Below are 13,398 nucleotides of genomic sequence, written 5' to 3' on the forward strand. Positions count from 1 at the left end.
ACTTCTTTCATCTCGGAATGTCTGCAGAGCCTGCACATCTTTCTAATGCATACAACCTCATTAGGTCTGACAGCGATTAAGACATTACAGCAGACGCTGTATGAGTACAAGTGATTTTTATTTACAAAAGTGCAATGTTATTTACAATGATGCATCACCAGTTCTAGCTACGTACGTCCAGTCAGAATTTTTTGTTCCCTCTCCTTCACACTGTATTTCAGTAGATTCCTCACTTCTACAGTTGGGGTAGCTGGACCCTGCTCTGCAGTTGGCCCTGTTGGTCTGGAAGATTCAGCTGATCATCATTGGTACCATTTGGGCTTAGGGAACTCTGGCCTGTTGAGACTGTCCTGCCCAGATGCGGGCTCACTCTCCTCATTTGGGTTTCCATAGGCCATTGCATCAGAGGCAGGCAGGAAGTGGAGCATCCTGAAAGGAAGCTTTCTGGGGGTTTTGTGTGTAGTTCTTCACCCCTGCCTCCCCATGTATGCTTGCTGTGTCCCTGACAGGAAGTACATCTGGAGTGAGGTCAAGGTCCCACATCCTCCGCTAGCCTTGTCATTGATGCTGAGCATTTATGGCTAGAGTGATGGAATGCAGTCTGTGCCTATACCTGAAGACACTGAAAGTGCAAGTTTCAGTTCTTCCTGCTGGTAGACAATGTGTCAATGGAAAAGTACAGATGCGTACATGCCAGGGCCAACACTGCGCTGCTAGTATTGGTAGACTCCTCCATCTTTCGATCAGTTCGTTGACTGGATCTAAAATATTGTCTATTATTTCAGTTCCAGTATGTGCAATTTGATGAAGTCATTAATAGCTGAAAACAGTGGCTGGTCTTTTGCCTTGAGCCTTGAGCTGCCAAATGCCTGGTCTCCAGTAGTGTTTCTTTCCTCTGCCAACTGCTCATGTACATGTAGTCACGGAAAGTACAAGGCTCAAGTATTCCTGCTGGTAGGTGAACTGTCTATGAAAACACATAGACAGGTGATCATTCAACTTCTTCCTGCAGTGCTGGCATTCAATTAGACGTGGGATCCTGTGCTGATCTAACCTGCTCTCTCACTCCAATCTGACTGTGCCTGGGGTCCCGGCTTCCCTTGCTGGTTATCAGGAAAGGGGATGGTCGTCCTCTCCAGTATCCTGTCCACCAGCATCCTGAGTGTGTGAAGTCAATGAAGTGAGGTGCAAACTTTCCTTTCTACGCCACACCCTTGGCAATAATAGTTTTGCACCACTTTAGGAAGGGCATTTCTTGGCTTGCAGTGCCTGAAGTGCAGTGGACCTGGGTTTAAATAAGTAACCAGCGGCAGAGATGTCACAACTGCAAACACTTCTACCTTCTTTCTGCTACATGATTCACAAGGCAGACACCAATGGGGCCAACTACAAAATTAATGAGTTGAAAAGTAGAAAGTCAAGTGGGAAAAGTCAACATGAGCAACGGTTGATCAGGCACCATGCATCTCACTTTGTCAATGACTGGTTAGTTTGGCAGTCTCTTGTCCATACCTTTTACCTAAGAATAAATTGAGATGGACTGTTTGTTTGATGCCAGTGATTATACCTTCTGGAGCATCAGTCTTATTGATTCCTTCCTTTTGCTTTATTCTGTTGTAATTTTCTAACTTGATGTTGGGCCTGCGTTCAACGCTGTAATAAAAAGAAGTTCAATCTTTAGCCTTCTGCCCATTAGCAATTGGGCTGGATAACATCCATTGCTTAATGATATTATTCTACAATTAATCTAGGCTAAGACTCCTTTATCGTGCTTCACCATGACCACCTTGATTGTTTTTATCCTTCACTTCTCCATTAGTTTGGAAATGGAGTAGAAAATTTGACGCAAGTGAAATCCATATTCATCAAGAAATTATCTGAAGTGTTCCTTCACAAGCTGTGGATCTCTATCTGACCCTATTTCATCTGGAATACTGTGCATAGAAAAACATGTGTTAAAACCTTCACTATTGTTTCAGCTGTAATCAGTGTAATCATATAATTCCTAATTAACAAGAGTATTAGGTAAATATTTCTTCTGAAATCAAACATATCTAAATCTACAGTTAACATTCTGGGCCCAGTAACCCTCTTCAGTTCTGAGTAAGGGACACTGGACCTAAAATGTTACCTCTACTTTCTCTGCACTGATGCTGCTAGACCTGAGGAGATTTCCAGCAACTTCTGTTTTTGTTTCTGATTTCCAGCATCTGCAGTTCTTGAAGTTTTTTTTTTCGCCTAAATCTAGCTTTTCATAAAGACTAGCTGCAAAAATTTCATGGTGCCAAAGATTCTGAACGAGCTTGACAGCGGATGGCACAGATATAATACATCACAAAAAACTTGAATGACTTGCGAATCTGGGCCACCATATTAAACATTGTGCTATTGTTCTGCATTTTGTAAAGCCTAAATGACCACAGAGAACACCCTCTCTGATGGCTCTCACCATCACTAACCAGTCATTGATTGTCATGTAAGTTCAAAGCCAGCTGATGCCTTTAAAATCCATGTTCCTAAGTTTTTAACAGCAGCCTTTTAATCTGTGGCAAAGGTAGTTCTCATCTGCTGTCTGCAGCACTATCACCTTGTTTTGTGATCAACGCTCTTCTGTTTTCTGTGGACTGTGGTTAAACTAAATTCCTTTTATTCTGTGTCTGACTTGGGCCTCCGCTGTAGTCAGATTTTCTTTGGAAGTGACATGTCTATCCCATTCTCCCAACAACCTTCTAACTAGCCCTTATGTTTGCACCATCTTTTTGCTCATAGTCTTACTAAATTAATAATAACCCAACTGTACTACAATACTGAGAGCCATTGCACAGTTGGATGAGAGATTGTTTGGATTAAACATTAAAACCAGTCCTCAGTTGTATTCTCAGATGGATGCAAAAGATCTCGTGACGCTATTTGAAAGAAAAGCTGAGAAAAGATTCCTTGTGTCATGAACAGCATTGACCTCTCAATCAAAATCACAAAACTCAGATTATCCAATCACTCTCCGTTCAGTTTATGGGAGTCTGCCGAATGCAGATTAGTTGCCATGTTCTTTCAATACAAGAATTACTCCACTTTAGAAAGTATTCATTTGACTGTAGAGTCTTTTGAGATATCCAGTAATCAGCAGAGGTGCCACATTAATACAAGTTTTATCTTTGTGTATCTATTTCTCAAAGGAAAAGTTTGAGGGGCTTTTTTTTATTTTTCCAAAACAGTTCATATCATTTGTTGCAGATATATTTTAGTTACAACAATTTCAATGCTCTTAGATTTTCTTATGTTGACATTGTTCAAGTCAAAACCCATCAATTGGAATAACGAACTCAGTGTACCTTTAAACATTTTAACCTCTCAATTTCCAAGTAGCTAAATAACCACTTAAGAGATATAAGTGATGAAACTTTTCAAACCAGTGGCATTGATAACATTTTCATGAAATAGCCCACAAAAGTCTAGGAAATGAGAAATGAAGTGACAGTGTCTCATAAGTAAAAGTATTAATATTTTCTAGATTAAAAAGATGTTGCTATCTAACAGAAGTATGTCCTCCAATTGTCAAATAGAGCAACCTCAGTAGTTGAAGTCATGTGAATACCATGGGTAATCAATAAACCTGCGGTAGTAATTAGTGAAGTCGGACTAGTAAACAACTTTGGGATTTTTGATCTAAAGCAGTGTGCAATACAGATTGTAGCAGTTAGAATGACAATTAAAAATTATTCTGGATTTTTTTTTCCCTCAATTGTGGTACTTTCAAAAGTAGAATTAACATTTTCTTTTGTGCCAGGCAGTACATAATTGCTTCAATTGTAAGTTGGGTAGTGAGGAATGTTGTCCCTAATTAGACAATAGCAGGCTTATGCTTGAAATGAGAATAAGTCCTTCCTCAGATCTGTCTCCTGCTGGGATCTGCAGGAATAACAGGATGCCCAATGGAATAGAAGGCAATGAATTGGGCTGGGGAGAAAGAACATTGTAACAGATATCAGATATCAGATATCTTGGCCACAGGAAAGGGGATAGGGAAAGAAAGCTAGTCCAGTCCAAGGTTTCCTTTTTAGACAAACTCTTCTGACAGATAAGATCATTTTAAAAATTGCACTTTCTTGTACTTCTTTCCAGAGCCAAGGAGTTGTAAAGCATGGAAACAGATGCTTCAGTCCAACACATCCATACCGACCAGATATCCCAAAGTAATCTAGTCCCATTTGCCAGCATTTGGTCCATATCCCTCTAAAACATTCTATTTATGTATCCAACCAGTTGCCTTTTAAATGTTTTTAATCACACCAGCCTCCACCACTTCCCGTAGAGCTTATTCTATCACACACTATCTACAGTGTGAAAAAGTTCCCTCTGAGGTCCCTTTTATATCTTCCACCTCTCACCTTAAACCTATGCTCTCTAGTTTTGGTCTCCCCTAACCTGGGAAAAGAACATAGAACATAGAACACAGAACATTACAGCACAGTACAGGCCCTTCAGCCCTCGATGTTGTGCCGACCTGTCATACCAATCTAAAGCCCATCTAACCTACACTATTCCATGTACATCCACAACCAAGACTTTGGTTATTCACAGTATCCATGCCCCTCATGCTTTTATAAACCTTGAAAAGGTCACCCCTTTAGAAACTGATGCTCCAGGCAAAATAGCCCCAGTCTATTCAGCCTCTCCCTATAGTTCACACCATCCAATCTGGGCAACAACTTTTTCTGAACCCTTTCAAGTTTCACAGCATTCTTTCCTATAACAAGGGGACCAGAACTAAATGCAGTATTCCAAAGATGGCCTAACCAATGTCTTGTACAGCCTCAACATGACATCTCAGCTCCTATATTCAATGCACTGACCAATAAAGGCAAGCATTGCAAACACCTTCCTCACTATCCTATCTACTTGTGACTCCACTTTCAAGGAACTAAGAACCTGCACTGCAAGGTCTCTTTGTTTGTCAACACTCCCAGAACCCTTCCATTAAGTGTACAAGTCCTGCCTTGCCTTGCCTTTACAAAATGTAGCCCTTCACATTTATCTAAATTAAACTCTATCTGCCACTCCTGTCCTTTTGCCCATCTGATCAAGGGCCCTTTTGTTCACTACAACACCAATTTTAGTGTCAACTCCAAACTTACCAACCAGTTCTCCTTTATTCACATCCAAATTACTTATATGATTAAAAGCAGTGGAATCAGCACCGATCCTTGTGGCACAGTGCTGGTCACAGGCCTCCAGTCTGAAAAACCATCATCATCACCCTCTGTCCCTTTCCTTCAAGCTCCTGACTCTGCATCAAATGTCCAATGGCTTTATCAAGCACAATCAGCATTGTGGGTGACATATTTAGCCTGCAGTTAAATTAGCATCAGTCAAAATGATGTGCTAAGACTTTGATGATTGCATATTTATAAAACACACAGTGGGTCTGCAAAAATATTCACATGGCACATGAGTAAAAATGATGATGAGAATCAGATCAAAAAGAGGATAATTAGTGCAATAGTAAGTCCTATGCTCATCAAAGATTAAATCAGCTCCAGCTTTATCAGCTTTTGGCTGGAGATAATCATTTTAATCTAGGAATTTAAGCCAAGTAAAATTTTACCAGTAGTCATCTTTTCTATTACTTCTGCCATTCTTTTTTAAATGCAAGATGCTTTAGAAGTGGAAAAAGCTATTTTGACCTGAGTGGTTCAAAATTTCAATGCATTCTGGCATTTTATTTAATATCATCTTTAGGATCTTGGCATTGCTAGATAGGCAAACATTTACTATATGTTCCTATGAGTCCTTAAGAAGATTGTGGTGAACTGTCTTCTTGAAGAGTTGCAATACTTGGGGTATAGCTTAGGCCACACTGCTGTTAGGAAGGGATTTCCTAGATATTGACCCAGTAATATTGAAGGGATAGTGATATATTTCCAAGTCATGATGGCGTGTGCTTTAGATGGGGATCTCTTGGGTGATGGCGTTCCCATTCATCTACAGCTCTAATCTTCTGCATGCTAGAAGATGCTGTTCAAGGAGTATGGGTGAGTTGTTGAAGTGCAACTTGTTCTGGTATGCCCTGATCCCACTGTGCATTGGCAGTGAAGAGAGACAAGGTTGAAGGTGTGAGATAGGGTTCTAATCAAGCAGGCAACTTGATTGATAAGCTTCTTGAGTGTTGTTGGATTTGTGCTAGTCCAGGCATCTGGAGAACATTTAACCACACTCCTGGCTAGTATCTTGTAGATGATAGACAGAAACTACAAAGGCAGAAGGTGAGTTACGTACTACTGAAACATCTTCCCTACTCTGTAGAGTTTGGAAAGAACAGGGTGAAATAGTACACCATGATCTTTGTCCCAAAGGATGTAATATGTGATCTTGTTTAGAAGTTTTCTGCAGTGGAACCTCATCATAAAAGAAAACATAGATTTGGGAAGAAAAAATTTGTTAAAAGAAATTGGAGGGGAAAGGGATATTGTATGTGCAGTAGCATTTTGTGGAGATGGAGTAGATGTTTTGGGTTTTTTTTAGATAAGGACTTTTGGCAGTAGTTTGAAAGGCAGGAATTGGAGCAGAGTAGAGTTTAATAAGTGTTTGTGGAGAAGAAATAGAGCTAATGATCATTTCTGCTGTGCAGTATGTTCTTACCTCAATGTTCAAGGAATCAGAGGAATTTGAAACCCAACTTGATAGATGCTGCCAGATACTAAAACTATTCAGTGGTCTGGTACCATCCCGAACATCTATAAAGGGATATAAACATAAGTACTCATATTAGCATGATAATTCACACTAAATTAATGTTTTGTGGTAAAAATAGAAAATGATGGTAATAGTGAACTGTGCATCTGTTGTATCTGTATAGAGACAAACAGAGTTACAGGCCAGATTTTCAACATAAGGGTGGGAATTAGGAGTTAGGAAATTTCTCAATGATGCTATCCTCTCTCTATCTCAGCTTGCTGGTGAAATTTTCATCTGACAAAGACAGTGATGGCTTAGAGGCAGGACAATAGTGAAGTGGTCTCCATTATCTCTAATTGAGATATTGACTCAGTTTTGCACATCAGAGTAAAACCTGCCAAACCCCAACCCTAACCCATCTGCTCCCTTTCGCCCTCAACCACGTTCACCTTCAAAACCCATACTTCATCCTACTTCTTATCTTCATACCGTTTTACCTACTCATCCAAACTCACCACTCCTTCTGAAATTATTTAACTAGTATTCATAAAAAACAGAACTCACAAAATTCTGGAAGGTTTTAGAAAACTCAAAGATCTGCCAAAACATAATTTATTGAGCACTTAGGAACAAATTCTCCTCCTTAAAGTCTAATAGATCTTTCAAAATAAGCAGATTACTTGAAAAATCACTTTTTAAAATGTTCTCTTCAGAAATTCATGAATTTGTTAAAATAAATGTGCTTACACTCACTGGTAGGTTTGTATAACCAAATTTGTGACTGTAGATTTGATTAGTGGTTTGGAAATTAGTCAGATATTCAAACTTTGTTTTCCCCTGACCATCTGTATAAATAACCCCTGCAGAGGAAGTCCATTAACAGTTTGGATGGCAACCAAATCATCAAACAGGCAGTTCGCTTAATAACTATGGAAAGAGCTAATTATAGAGCTCTGAAAGACAGTCAAAAAGCTCAAATATCTTCCAAAGTTCTGAGATATTCAAACCAGTACATGATCTGCACTGTGGATTTGGTGGAAGCCGTGGGGAGTTTCTGACATTGTTTTGTGCTTTCCCTATCGTATAAAGTGGAATAGCACTTATCCAATGAATAATCTATTGCAATGCATCTGAATACTTTTTCACTTTTATAATGTTTTCATTTCACTTGTCATATTGCCACTTAATCATAGAGTCATATAGTACAGAAACAGGCCATTCTGCCCAGTCAGTCCATGCTCACCATAATCCTAAACTAAATCAGCCGTACCTGCCTGCATTTGGTCCGTATATCTCCAAACCTTTGTGTTATTCATGTAATTACCTAAATGTCTTTTAAACATTGTAACTGTATCCCATCATTTCTTCTGGAGGTTTATTCCACATATAAACCTGTCTCTGTGTAAAAAAAAGTGCTCATCATGTTTTATTTTTACATATTTCTTACCTTAAAAATGTCACCTAGTCTTGAAATTCCTCACAGAGGGAAAAGATGACTGCCAATATCTATACCCCTTATAATTTTGCAAGCCTCCCTTAGGTCACCTCTCAACCTCCTACGCTTCAGTGAAAAGAGTCTCCTTATAATTCAAACCTTCCATTCCCAGCAACATCCTGGGAAATCTCTTCTGAACTCTCTCTAGCTTAATATTATCCTCCCTATAACAGGGAGACCTGAACTGGACACAGTACTTCTGCAGAGGCCTCCCAATGTCCTGTTCAAGTAAGCAATATCTACCACTCTGCACTAATCATTCTTCTTGGTGACTTCTCCAAAAATCTTAATCAAGTTTGTGAGACATGGCTTGCCTTAACACAAAACCATGCTGACTATCTCCAATTACTCTTTGCCTCGCCAAATGCATATAAATCCTATCTTGCAGAATCACTTCTAATAACTTACGCACATCTGAGAATTGACTATTGGGAGGGCTGTAATGCAATCCCTTCAGGGTGACCATTCCTTTTTTTTGGTTTCTAATTTCAATCTACATTCTTTGGGATGCTTTTTCAGAAAAATCTTCTCTAGTTTCAGCAATATTATGCTGCCAATCGAGTTCATCCTTCAACCAAGTTTCTGTCATAGCTATGACATCCCAATCCCATGTTCCCAAACATGCTCTGAGTCCATCAGCCATACCCGTAAGATCCCACACATTGAAATAAATGCAGTCTACTTCTTCAGAGTTACTTTGTTCTCTAACTTGGTCTTGTCTGTCTTTTCTTCTCAGATTCAAAACTATCAAAAAAGCCCACGAAAGTCACTCATCAGAAGTGATACTTAACAGTCTTATTATTTAATGATCGCCTACCTTTTCTAATCACAAAACTGTCATCAGTTATCTCAGCAAACGTTGATTTGACTAGGCCGTGACATTTGCTGGTCAACTGCAAAGAGTGGTACAGAATTCTCCTGTTATACTCTTCCAGCACCCACATCCTGGTTCATGACTCCACTCATCAGTTGTGATTTAGAACAGCTTCCAAAATGCATTCAGTTCACTGAAAATTGCAGAATTGCACGCAACTTCTCAACAACACCGTGTCAGGTTCCCAACCAGCCATCTTGTGCGCATTGCTGAAAATCACCAGAGATGAAAATGGGAGAAGGATTTCTGGCTCCAGAGTTACAAATTGTACCTTGTCTCAATCTCTGACCCATCAGTGTGAAACCCCTCTACTATTTTATGGAATATACAGGAAATTACCATTAACATTGACACTTTTGCAGGTGAGCATTGAAAATGCATCTTCTAAATAGCCAAAGCATCTGAAACTATTTTTAACAGGCCAATAGCCTGCTCAATAATGTATTAACAACTCTCTGTGCTTGTGTAATATTCTGGTCCATCTCCATTCACTTCAAGAGAGTTAACAGCCACCTCTTTAATGGGTGCCCTTTGGCTGTCGGTCTTTGGTCTGGCTGAAAGTATTATAACAGATGTGAAAGCTGGAGAATGAATGAGTCATGATAGCTGGCAGAAATACATACATGTATATGTAGGAATGCCATATTATGGTCACAGATAATTTGCACATTAATGCAATGATTTTCTGTCTCTGGATGCTGTATTCATGCCTGTGTATGACATGGATACATTCCATCATTCTGTGAATTGGCGGAAGATTTACTCAGACATGTTGCCCTCTATGCCTGTGATAGCATGAAGAAGATAGCGTTTTACCCCTCCTTGATGCAAGCATACATTAGAGGCATTAGCGATATTGCAGTGGTGGTTGACTGTGTGAAACGTTGCAGGTATCCACAGCAAACTTTCAGAAGCTGCGGGCCGCATGGATATTAAGGGCATAGTCACCTTGAGTGTAACAAGCAGGGCATGGAGAATGGTTGATCACCGCACAAAACTTCCCACTGCCGCGGCATGGATGCCACCATGATTTCTCTTGAAATTCAATGAGATTTTGGCTGTATTGTCTTCTGGTCATATTGACGTAATTTCTTTGGCTTACAGCACACACTTATTTAGAATAATATCTCTTCTTCCTCTTTGTTATGCTTTTTCTGATGTTGCTGGCAATCCCTGTACAGGTATCCTGGTTCTGACCATACTTTGTTGCTGCTTTTCTTCAATAGTCTGTGTGTGGTAAGATGTGCACATTTTCTCAGCCAATCCAACAAGACACTCTTCAACCAGCAAGATAGTAGCTTGTGCCATCTCCCTCTTGGCTGCCTGGAAAATGGAATAACCTGGAATAACCTATAGGGCCATATAGATATGCCCTTCTTCTTTCAGAATTCATCTCCCCACCTTCAATCTCCTCCCTCATTTGTGGATTGTCACGAAACACTGTCTCAAGTGTTTAAAATCTTATTCTGTAGAATTCTGTGCAGGGGTACAAACCTAATATAAGGTCTTCAGATGTATTTATATCCCTACCACAAAGATGAAAGTCCCATATAGATTAACATACCTGAAACAGGATTTTTCCTGCTGTCTGAATTCAGTGTAAATGGCCTAAATGGTTTGTGTTTCATATTTGTGCATCACACACCCTACCCCAGTCCCTACGGCAAAAATAAAATTTGCTGGAAATGCCTAGGGTGCAGGAGTGCATTGATTTTAAAGGTCTCTGGAATCAGGTTAATTTCAAGCACATCCAGTTCATGAAATTTGTTTCTCTTTGCATAACCTGCTGAATACTTGTGATATTTCCTGTTTCTATTTCAGATTTTGAGCATTCATAGTGTTTTTAAACAAATTTGGCAACTGAGTATCCTGCACCAAATCTTGACAGGCTTTGGTCCCGTTGCTACATTAACAGGTCATTCTTTCAGGCATCCAGTTGGGCAATTGAGAAAAGGATAAATAGCCTGCTCTTCTTTCACTGACATTCAGTAATCATATTCAGTTTGAGTCTGAATGTAAGTAACTGAATTAATCTTCTTTCAAATGAAATACATGACTGAGCATCTTAATGGAAGCACACTGAACCTAGAATAGATCAACTCATCAAAAATGATAGCCAAGTCCAGATCAAAGCCAAAGCAAATTTCTTGAAGACTTTTAGTGTGAACAGATACTAAACCATTAGCATAGTTGCTAAGCATCAAAGCTTTAAGGATAGATTTTCCTGAGGTTATACCAGGTTTATCTTGCTGCACTGAGAATTCATCAATGGAGTGGTTCACAATGAATGTCTGCAAAAGGAATATACTATATTTTCTCCATGTGATTAACAGAAGAAGTGTGGAATATAGCAGTCATGATCTGAAAAAAACTTAGAACATAGAACATAGAAAAGTACAGCACAGTACAGGCCCTTCAGCCCATGATGTTGTGACGTGGAATAATCCTAATCCAAAAATAAAATAACCTAACCTACATTCCCCTCAATTCACTGCTGTCCATGTGCACATCCAGCAGTCGCTTAAATATCACTAATGACTCCACTTCCACGACTACCACTGGAAAACTATTCCATGCGCTCACAACTCTCTGGATGAAGAACCTCCCTCTGACGTCTCCTCTATACCTTCCTCCTAACACCTTAAAACAATGACCCCTCGTGGCAGTCAATCCTGCCCTGGGGAAAAGTCTCTGGCTATCGACTCTATCCATGCCTCTCGTTACCTTGTACACCTCGATCAGGTCACCTCTCTTCCTCCTTCTCTCCAGACAGAAAAGTCCGAGCTCAATCAACCTCTCCTCGTAAGACAAGCCCTCCAGTCCAGGCAGCATCCTGGTAAACCTCCTTTGCACCCTCTCCAAAGCCTCCACATCTTTCCTATAATAGGATAACCAGAACTGGACACAATATTCCAAATGTGGTCTCACCAGGGTTTTGTAGATCTGCAGCATAACCTCGTGGCTCTTAAACTCAATCCCCCTGTTAATGAAAGCCAAAACACCATATGCTTTCTTAACAACCCTATCCACTTGGGTGGCAACTTTGAGGGAGCTATGCACTTGAACACCAAGATCCCACTGTTCCTCCACACTGCCGAAAATCCTGCCTTTAATCCTATATTCAGCATTTAAGTTTGACCTTCCAAAATGCATCACTTTGCATTTATCCAGGTTGAACTCTATCTGCCATTTTTCAGCCCAGCTCTGCATACTGTCAACGTCTCTCTGAAGCCTGCAATAGCCCTCGATACTATCAACGGCACCTCCAACCTTTGTGTCATCAGCAAACATACTAACCCACCCCTCATCCTCCCCATCCAAGTCATTTATAAAAACTACAAAGAGCAGAGGCCCAAGAACAGAGCCCTGTGGGACACCACTCAGCACTGACCTCCAGGCAGAATACTTACCATCCACAACCACTCTCTGCCTCCTGTCAGCCAACCAATTCTGAATCCGGACAGCCAAATCACCCTGTATCCCATACCTCCTGACTTTATGAATGAGCCTGGCAGTGGGGAACCTTATCAAATGCCTTGCTGAAGTCCATGTACACCACATCCACTGCTCGACCCTCGTCAACCTGTCTCATGACCTCCAGAAAGAACTCAATAAGATTTGTGAGGCATGACCTGCCCCTCACAAAGCCATACTGCCTACTTTTAATCACGCTATGCTTTTCCAAATAGTCATAAATCCTATCCCTCAGAATTCTTTCCAAAACCTTGCTGACCACAGACATAAGACTGACTGGTCTGTAATTTCCAGGGATTTCCCTATTCCCTTTCTTGAAAAGAGGAACAACATTTGCCTCCCTCCAATCTTCCGGTACGACTCCCGTGGAGAGTGAGGAAGCAAAGATCTTCGCCAGCGGCTTATCAACCTCCTTTCTCGCTTCCCGGAGCAACCTAGGCTAAATCTGATCTGGCCCTGGGGACTTATCAATCTTAACGTTTGCTAAAATTTCCAGCCCATCAACTTCCTCAATCTTGATCTGTTCAAGCCTGTCTTCCTGCTCCTCAAAGTTCTCATTCACAACAAGGTCCCTTTCCTTAGTGAAAAACGAAGCAAAAAACTCATTTAGGGCTTCCCCTATCTGCTCAGATTCCACGCACAACTTCCCTACACTATTCCTGATCAGCCCTACCGTCTCCCTGATCATTCTCTTATTCCTCACGTATGAGGAAAATGCCTTCGGGTTCTCCCTAATCCATCCTGCCAAGCCTTTTTCGTGCTCCCTCCTGGCCCTCCACAGTCCACTTTTGAGCTCCTTCCGAGCAAGCCTGTAATCCTCTAAAGCTGTGCTAGACCCTTGCTTCCTCCACCTTACGTACGCTGCCTTTTTCTTTTTGAC

Source organism: Stegostoma tigrinum, chromosome 10 (assembly GCF_030684315.1).
Source record: "Stegostoma tigrinum isolate sSteTig4 chromosome 10, sSteTig4.hap1, whole genome shotgun sequence".
Classification (NCBI taxonomy): domain Eukaryota; kingdom Metazoa; phylum Chordata; class Chondrichthyes; order Orectolobiformes; family Stegostomatidae; genus Stegostoma; species Stegostoma tigrinum.